This window comes from Hippopotamus amphibius, chromosome 6, assembly GCF_030028045.1.
Source record: "Hippopotamus amphibius kiboko isolate mHipAmp2 chromosome 6, mHipAmp2.hap2, whole genome shotgun sequence".
Taxonomy (NCBI): Eukaryota; Metazoa; Chordata; class Mammalia; order Artiodactyla; family Hippopotamidae; genus Hippopotamus; species Hippopotamus amphibius.
Window position 1 is genome coordinate 20,511,576 of NC_080191.1, and position 9,663 is coordinate 20,521,238.

The 9,663-nt window shown below is 43.9% G+C and overlaps 2 pseudogenes; one reads left to right on the top strand and one right to left on the bottom strand.

The window, feature by feature from the left end:
• Window positions 1–1,790: 1,790 nt before the first annotated feature.
• LOC130854866 (syntaxin-binding protein 1-like) lies at window positions 1,791–7,950 on the bottom strand (annotated as a pseudogene).
• A 31-nt stretch (window positions 7,951–7,981) lies between these two features.
• On the top strand, window positions 7,982–9,213 carry LOC130854867 (syntaxin-binding protein 1-like; annotated as a pseudogene).
• The last annotated feature ends 450 nt before the right edge of the window (window positions 9,214–9,663 follow it).

The window sequence follows — 9,663 nt, forward strand, 5'->3', positions numbered from 1 at the left end:
TCAGGTCCTAACACTATGCCTAGCTACTATCCTGAAGCTGCTCATAACTAAGATCCTGATGCTATCCTTGAGGCCCTGATGCCTGTCCAAACTAAGACCCTGATGCTGATCTTAACTAAGGCTCTAAGGCTGGTCCTAACTCGGGCCCTGATGCTGCTCCTAACTAAGGTCCTGACTCTCGCCCTGATGCTGAGTCTATCTTAAGCCCTGATGCTAGTTCTAACTAGGCCCTGATGCTGTCAATAACTAAGGTCTGCACACTATTCCTAGCTAATGTCTTGACTCTACCCCTAATGAAGGCCCTGGTGCTGGTACTAATGATAGCCCTGCTGCTGTCCCTAATAAAGACCCTGACGCTGTCCCTAACTAGGCCCTGATGCTATCAATAACTAAGTTTCTGACACCATACTTAGTCTGAATGCATCCCTTACGAAGGCCCTCACACTGCCCCTAGGTAAGCCCTGACACTGTCCCTAACTAAGGCCCTGCCACTGACTTTAACAAAGACCCTGCCACTGCTCCTAACAAAGGCCCTGATGCTGCCCCTTATAGCCTAAGCTATCCCTAAATAATGCCCTGTCTGTTACTAACTGTCTATAGCCAAAGCCCTGAATATGCCCCTAAGAAAGTCTCTGACATGCCCCTAACTCATGGCCTGAACTGTCTCTCACTAAGGCCCTCAAGTTGTCTCTGAGGCTCTGACACTGTCCCTAACTAAGGCCCTGTGGCTGGCCCTAACTAACATCCTCATGCTGAACATAACTGAGGCCCTGATGCTCTTCCTAACCAAGGCCTTGATGATGACTCGACCTGAGGCCCTGACATCGTTTGTAGCTAATGACCTGACTGTTTCCCTAGCTAACACCCTAATTTTGTCACTCATTAATGCCCTGACACTGGCTGACACCACAGCTCTGATGCTGGCCCAATCTAAGGCCTTGATAATATCCCTAATAGCCTTAGATGTCCCTCACTGTTGGCACGACCCTGTCCCTAACTAAGGCCCTGACCCTCTTCCTAACTAAGGTTGTGATGATGTCTCTGCCTGAGGCACTGACACTGTCTATAATAACGGCCTCTTTCCCTAACCAACATCCTGATGCTATCCCTAATAGCCTCATATGTATCTCAATAACATCCTGATTCTGTCCATAACTAAGGCCCTGAATATGTCCCTAAGTACATCTCTGATAATGTCCCTAACAGCCTGAACTGTCTCTTACTAAGGCCTTCAAGTTATCTCTGAGGCTCTGACACTGTCCCTAACTAAGACCCTGATGCTGGCCCTTATAAAGGCCTCGCCCGCGGGTTGTCCCAGGCTGCTGGGCAGCTTTCTCTCATCTACGTCTCTAACCAGCTGCCTGCCATTGGCCAATCTAAGATTCTGCAATGCAGTGGTCCCATGTGGGATGTGCCTGCGTAGGCTCACCTGTGGGAGGAGGGTCACGGCCACTCCACCCTCCAAGGGACCACGGCTCAGGCTGGGAATCTCTCAGCCAGTGTCTGAACACAGAGTTCTGTGTCCTTGTTTGTTGTAAAACACTTGGAGTTACCTCTAACATTTTTAAAGTGGATCTAGCCCTCAGCATATTTGTAATATAAAGTATTTATTGCATTAAAATTCAGGAATGACATTATCAGAATGAGCAGGAAGAAACAAGATGCCCCCCTAATGATCTATTATTTGGAGGATTCTAAAACTTGAATAAGAAAACACTCACTCTCATCACCCTCTTGGGGAATCAGCTGCATTCTTTACTTACGCCTCTGATTTTTCCAGAACCTTTCCTTTAAGGAGAAATCTCTGGGCTCTGCAGGAACTGTGAGTGGTGACCATCAGGTAAATCTGAGACTGAAAAGAAAGAGGAAAAGAGACAGGAGGAGATGAGAAATGGTGACAGAGAGATGCAGGGGCATCCACATTCAATCTCAGGCTAAGAGTCTGGGTTAATTTCCAATGAACATCAGGACAACTAGGAGCTGGCCCCACTGGCTGTGTCACCTGGTGTGAGGATTGGGGACAGCCAAATGACCGTGGCCAGTTTCAGAGAAATAAAGAAGGTGGGAGGGCACCCCTGGGAGCCAGATTGAAAATGGTCATGCTGTGAAATAAGATGCACTTTTCAGAAAAGTGAAGACTTTTCTTAGTTTTCAAAGATTTGCAAACACTCTGTGTTCTTCTGGAGGCATGCGGAAGCCTTCAGCCTTTGAGGGCACTAATAGAAGGAATCTGGGCTCAACACAATCCAGCACGACCCCTTGAGGGTGCTGAGGATGACCAGTGTCCACCCCTTGCAGGCTGTGGGGCCTGAAATCCCCTTATCACCCAGGATGGGAGGTGCCACACAGACATTCCACCAGCCCAGCAGGGGGCTTGGCTGGTGGGCTACAGACCTTTATCAGATACATGATTTGCAAACATCTTGTGCCATTTTGGGTGGTGGATTGTCTTTTCCTTGCTCCTTTTATGCACAACTGGTTTTCATTTTGAGGAAGTCCAATTCATCTATTTTGTCTTTTGTTGCTTATGCTTTTGGTAGCAGATCTAAGAAATCATGGTCAAATCCAAGGTGAAGATTTACTCTCATGTTTTTGTCTATGAGTTTTATAATGTTGGTTCTTACATCTAGGCCTTGACCCATTTTGAGTTAATTTTGTACACGGGGGAGGTAAGTGTCCAACTTTATTCTTTTGCATGTGGGTATCCAGTTGTCCCAGAACCTGTGATAATTGTTTGGGAGAAAATATCTGCAAATGATGCGACTGACAAGGGCCTAATTTCCAAAAAATACAAACAGCTCATACAATTCAAAAAAAAAAAAAATCAAAAAATAGGCAGAAGATCTAAATAGATATTTCTCCAAAGACGAAATTACAGATGGCCAAAGGTTCATGAAAAGATGCTCCACATTGCTAATTATTAGAGCAATGCAAATCAAACCTACAGTGAATTATCACCTCATAGTAGTCAGAATGGCCATCAATAAAAAGTCTACGAATAACAAATGCTGGAGGGGATGTGGAGAAAAGGAAACCCTCCTACATTGTTGGTGGGAATGTAAATTGGTGCAGTCACTATGGAATACAGTATGGAGGTTCCTCAAAAAACTAAAAATAGAGTTGCCATATGAACTAGCAATCCCACTCATGAGCATATATCCAGACAAAACTATAATTCGAAAAAATACATTCACCCCAATGTTCATAGCAGCACTATTCACAATAGTCACAACATGGAAGCAACCTAAATGTCCATAAACAGATGAATGGATAAAGAAGATGCAGTACATATATACAATGGAATATTAGCCATAAAACAGAATGAACTAATGCCATTTGCAGCTACATGGATGGACCTAGAGATTATCATACTAAGTGAAGTAAGTCAGGCAGAGAATGACAAATACAGAAATGACATCACTTATATGTGGAATCTAAAATGAGACCCAAAGGAACCTATCTACAAAACAGAAACAGACTCACAGATATAGAAAACAGACTTGTGGTTGCCAAGGGGAAGATGAGGGGAGGGATGAATTGGGAGTTTGGGATTAGCAGACACAAACTATTATATGTAGGATGGATAAACAAGGTTTTACTATACAGGACAGGGAACTATAATCAATATCCTGTAATAAACCATACTGGAAAAAAATATGAAAAACAGTATATATATATTCGTTTTGCTATACAGCAGAAATTAACACAACATTGTATTTCAGCTATATGTCAATAAAATATAATTTTTAAAAATTAGGTTGAGATTATACCATCAATCAGTTTGAAGGCACTTTTAAAAAGTAGGACGTATTTCTCTTTTCCTTTCATAATGAGACAAAAGTATAATAGACAGAAACTAACCAGGATTACTGCAGTCTGAGCTCATATCACACAGAATTTTAATTATTGAACAAACTATTAATACCAGTTATGCCATAGGGATGTGCTAATCCAATATCAAGGCTGTAAATCTTGCAGATTCTGCAAGCCTGCAGAATCCACTAAATTTGGAAATTCAGACTGAAGTGGACCCAAATATCCTGTGACGTCTCCAAAACTAGTCATATAACAATCAACTGGAAACGATATGCAATCAAATGAATGTAGACAGAAACAACTATGCCCTTCCTTTTTTTTCTTTTTAGATAAAGATGGTATTTAAAGTGATGTCTTGGGCCATTTCAGGGTGTTACTCAATTTCCTGGGTATCTCCCATGCACACAGGAGGTACACATGTTATTTAACTTGTTTGTGCAACCATATGAAGGTAGCTAATACCACAAAACTGTATACATAAAATGAATTAAATGGTAAATGTCATGTTTTGTGTTTTTAATGACAATGAAAAAAGTGTAGTGCTGATATTTGTTACAACATAAATGAACATTAAAAACATCCTTAGTGAAAAAAGCCAAACAGAAAAGGCCACCCAGATCCCATAGTCATCTTGTCTGCTTTAAATTCATCGGGTTTGTCCAAATGAGGGAAAAACTCAATAACGGTTCCAGAAAAAGAACACTGGATCAGGATGGAAAAAGACATTTTCATACAGTCGGGACAGCAGGTGAAAGTTGAAGTGGGCCTGTGTATTAAATTATTATGTGGACATCATGATTTCCTCATTTAGGGGTTATATGCTGGTTCCTCAGGAGAGTGTCTCTGTTTTGGGGAAAACACACTGAGCATTTTGTGTGAAGTGGAAAATGTGAGTACTCTTTGCCATTATTGAAACTTTTCTGTATATTTTAAATTACTGGAAAGTAAATTACTTTACAAAACAACCATGTCAGTACCATGTCAGAAAAATCAGATTAGAGAGCCATCAAACTTTTGTTATAGAGGCCAAGATTTACCCAGACCAAGTTCAGCTTCAACTTGTGATTCTTATTTCCCTTGTAGGAGTCTACATGGTATTAAAGGCACCACGGGAGGAATATATTAGTAGCTAACATGTCTTGGGTCCTGTGGACTACCTGGGATGCAATAGACACGGTGAGATTTTAGCATTACAATTTTTCATTTCATTGCAGCACTATTTATAATACCCAGGACATGGAAGCAACCTAAATGCCCATCAACAGATGAATGGATAAAGAAGATGTGGCACATATATACAATGGAATATTACTCAGCCATAAAAAGGAATGAAATTGAACTATATGTCATGAGGTGGATAGACCTAGAGTCTGTCATACAGAGTCAAGTAAGCCAGAAAGTGAAAAACAAATACCGTATGATAACACATATATATGGAATCTGAAGTAATGGTACTGATGAACCCAGTGACAGGCAAGAGTGGAGATACAGAAGTAGAGAGTGGACTTGAGGACCCAGGGCTGGGGTGGGGGGCGAAGGGGAAGCTGGGACAAAGTGAGAGAGTAGCATTGACATATATACACTACCAACTGTAAAACAGATAGCTAGTGGGAAGTTGCTGTATAACAAAAAGAGATCAACTTGATGAGAGATGCCTTAGAGGGCCAGGACAGGGAGGGAGGGAGGGAGTCGCAGGAGGGAGGGGATATGGAGATATATGTATAAATATAGCTGATTCACTTTGGTGTACCTCAAAAACTGGTACAAGAGTGTAAAGGAAATATATTCCAATAAAGAGCTTAAAAAAAAATTCAGTAAAGTTGCAAAATATGGAATCAATATGCACAAATCAGTTTTGTTTCCATACACTAAAAAAAACCACCAGAAAGAAAAATTAAGAAAAGAATCCCATTTACAATTCAATCAAGAAGAACAAACCATTTAGGAATAATTTTACAAAGGACAAGAAAGACCTATACTCAGAAAACTATACAGCATTGATTAAAAAAAATTGAAGACACAATAGGAAAAAAAATCCTTGCTCATGCATCAGAAAAATTACTATTATTAAAATGTTTATTCTACCCAAATCCATCAACAAACAGTGCCAGGAAAACTAGACACCATGCTGCAAAGAATGACACTGGTCACCATCTACACTGCACATAAAACTAACTAAAAATACACAGTATTCCACATTAAACCCTTTCTCTCCTGAGTCCCCTGAAGATGGACCCCGCTCCCCTCACCCAGCAGTCAGATGCACAATAGGAAGCTTCTCCCCACTTTTTCATTTCTTCCTCTTGTGGAGTCTCCTCACAGGTGGGTGCTGAGAAAATGCAGCTCCTGTCCACATTGTCCAAAAACCTAAGCCCTGACAGGTCCTCAGGAGACAAAGCTCCTGTCTGCTTGTCACAGAGCAAAGTCTGTGGGCAGGATGCACCTGTGCTCCAGGGGTCAGAGAAGTGGGTTCTGTGCCCCCTGTGGGACATCAGAGAAGTGCCAGAAGCACTGCACTTACAAACCCAGAGGCCTCAACTGAATGCAGTTCTGCTGTACATACTAAGTTTGGAAATCCAAACTGAAATGGAGCCAGGTATCTCACCGTATCTTCTCAAAAGATGGTTAAGGAACAATTCATTAGGAACCATATGTAATGAAATGAATGTAGACACAAACTTTACAACTTAAACCAAAATTCACTCAAAATTGCCCATAGACAAATTTAAATTACCAAACTACAAAAAGTCTAGAAGAAAAAAGAAAATCTACATGACCTTGGATCTGGTGATGCATTTTAAAGACATAATACCAAAAGTCTATCAACAAAAGAAAAATAATGAATAATGTGGACTTCATAAAATTAAAAATTTCTACTCTATGAAAGACCTTATTCATAAAACCAAAAGACAAACCACAAATTGGAAGAAACTATTTCCAAAACACGTATCTGATAAAGTTGTACTCAAATTATACCAAACAATGCCAGTAAAATTTGTAAAGACTGAAACACACACCCGGCCAAAGAAGATAAACAGTAAATAAGCATACAAGAATATACTCAAGATGCTGGTGAAATGCATGTACAACCAACTTTGGAAGACAGTTTGGCAAATTTTTCCAAATCTAAACAGTCTCACCTTAGGATCCAAGAAGCATATCTCTTGTATTTAGACAACTGCTGTGAAAAACTGTGTACAAAGAAAAAGTAGCATCAAGTAATGCCCAGCAGCTCTATTCATAATGGCTAAAAACTTAAAGATATTGGGATGCCTTCTGTGGATGAATTCATAAGCAAATTAGGGCACATACATGTCAAAAGGAGCAGAACACCCCAAAATATGCCCAGTTGACAAAGGGATTATTCTGGACACATTAATTTAAAAAACAGCAAACCCAGGAGAATCTTTTAAAACCAAGTAGAAAATGCCCTTTATGAGATAAATTTACATTTATTAAGGATATCTCCATTTGTAAGGGTGTGTCCCTCTCTGGACCAGGAATTGAATGATGACTAAATATCAAGAAAAGCTTGTATTCCCCCCGATACCGCACGGCCGGGTACTCCTTCAGGGTGGCGCACAGAGTTGCGATCTGCTCCGCCAGGCGCTCCAAGATCGGATTCTTCATCTGAGCCTTGTGAGGACTCTAGAAGCTTCGGAAAGAGTCAGCAGAGTCCAAGGAATACACCTGGGATTCATATGGGAGAAACGCAATGTTGATTTCCGTCAGGGTTTTGATGACTTTGGCTGCTCGAGATTTCACCAGCTCGTTAAACAGGGCGTCTGGACAAGAGTCAGTGAAGAAGACGTGCGCAGCCCGGTACTTGGAGGTCGGCGGGTCCTTAAAGTCACTGATGAGAGAGTGGACAGACTTCTCGGACGGAGTGATGAGATACACAGCCTCCAGGCTGGGGAGCGGCTCCCGGCGCTTGTTGATGTCTTCCACAATTGTTATCCCCTCGGTCATGTTGTCGGTCATCTTACAGCAAGACGACAGCATTCGCATGCTCAGCTGATCCACCACCAGCACCTTCCACTCTCCCTTCTTCTTTACCTTCTTTATCACATCATGCATGATCTTCTCTCCGACCACCGCTTTGAGGCCAATGGGGGCCATCGTACCGCGCGAGTTTCTGGGCTCCGAGCCTCGTCACGCGAAGCCCGCAGACACCGCCGCCTCCCCGGGTGGGCGCGTTCCGCTGGAGGACAACGCTTTGCTGGCTCAGCTAATCCAGGACAAGCTCGACGCCTACAAAGCCGATGACCCGACCATGGGGGAGGGCCCAGACAAGGCACGCTCCCAGCTCCTGATCCTGGACCGCGGTTTTGACCCCAGTTCCCCCGTCCCTCATGAATTGACTTTTCAGGCTATGAGTTACGACCTGCTGCCTATTGAAAATGATGTATACAAGTACGAGACGAGCGGCATTGGAGAAGCAAGGGTGAAGGAAGTGCTCCTGGATGAGGATGATGACCTCTGGATAGCGCTGCGCCACAAGCACATCGCGGAGGTGTCCCAGGAAGTCACCCGTTCTCTGAAGGATTTTTCTTCCAGCAAGAGAATGAATACTGGAGAGAAGACCACCATGCGGGACCTGTCCCAGATGCTGAAGAAGATGCCCCAGTACCAGAAAGAGCTCAGCAAGTATTCGACCCACCTGCACCTTGCCGAGGACTGCATGAAGCACTACCAAGGCACCATGGATAAACTGTGCCGGGTGGAACAGGACCTGGCCATGGGCACAGATGCTGAAGGGGAGAAGATCAAGGACCCCATGCGAGCCATCGTCCCCATCCTACTGGATGCGAACGTCAGCACCTACGACAAAATCCGCATCATCCTTCTCTACTTCTTTTTGAAGAATGGCATCACCGAGGAAAACCTGAACAAGCTGATCCAGCACGCCCAGATCCTGCCGGAGGACAGCGACATCATCACCAACATGGCCCACCTCGGGGTGCCCATCGTCACGGATTCCACGCTGCGTCGCAGGAGCAAACCGGAGCGTAAGGAGCGCATCAGCGAGCAGACCTACCAGCTCTCACGATGGACCCCGATCATCAAAGACATCATGGAGGACACTATTGAAGACAAACTTGATACCAAGCACTACCCTTATATCTCTACCCGCTCCTCTGCCTCTTTTAGCACCACCGCCGTCAGCGCCCGCTACGGGCACTGGCATAAGAATAAGGCCCCCGGGGAGTACCGCAGTGGTCCCCGCCTCATCATCTTCATCCTGGGGGGGCGTGAGCCTGAATGAGATGCGCTGTGCTTACGAGGTGACCCAAGCCAACGGAAAGTGGGAAGTGCTCATAGGATCCACGCACCCCACAGAAACTGCTGGACACGCTGAAGAAACTGAATAAAACAGATGAAGAAATAAGCAGTTAAAAAATAAGCCGCCCCTCCACAAAAAGAACCCTCTCCCCGAAGTGCTCGCAGCCCTGACGGCCGACCGCCTCGTTTCCTTTGCTGAACCCCTCTCCCTCCATCGCCTGCCCCAGCTCTGCACGCCCGCCGGCCCTGTCGCCGCTGCGTTCTCATGTTTGGTGATGCCCTCTTCTCGTTTGAAACAAAATTATGCATTGTGTTTTTTAAAAAGAGTACCTTCTAGATGTATCCTGGAGGAGACGTTGGGTGTGAGGGACACGCTGCTGGAGGGTTCCTGGAACTGTTTAGGATGAATGGACACCTCCTCCCCGTCAGTCATGAGTTTATGACCTTGTACATAATCCAGCTTGACATGTGCACATTGCTTGCGTATGGGAAGGTCGACATTTGGGTGTTTTATTTTAAAACCCTTTTGGGGTTGTTCCTGTTCTTGTTGGGAATCACTGAGAT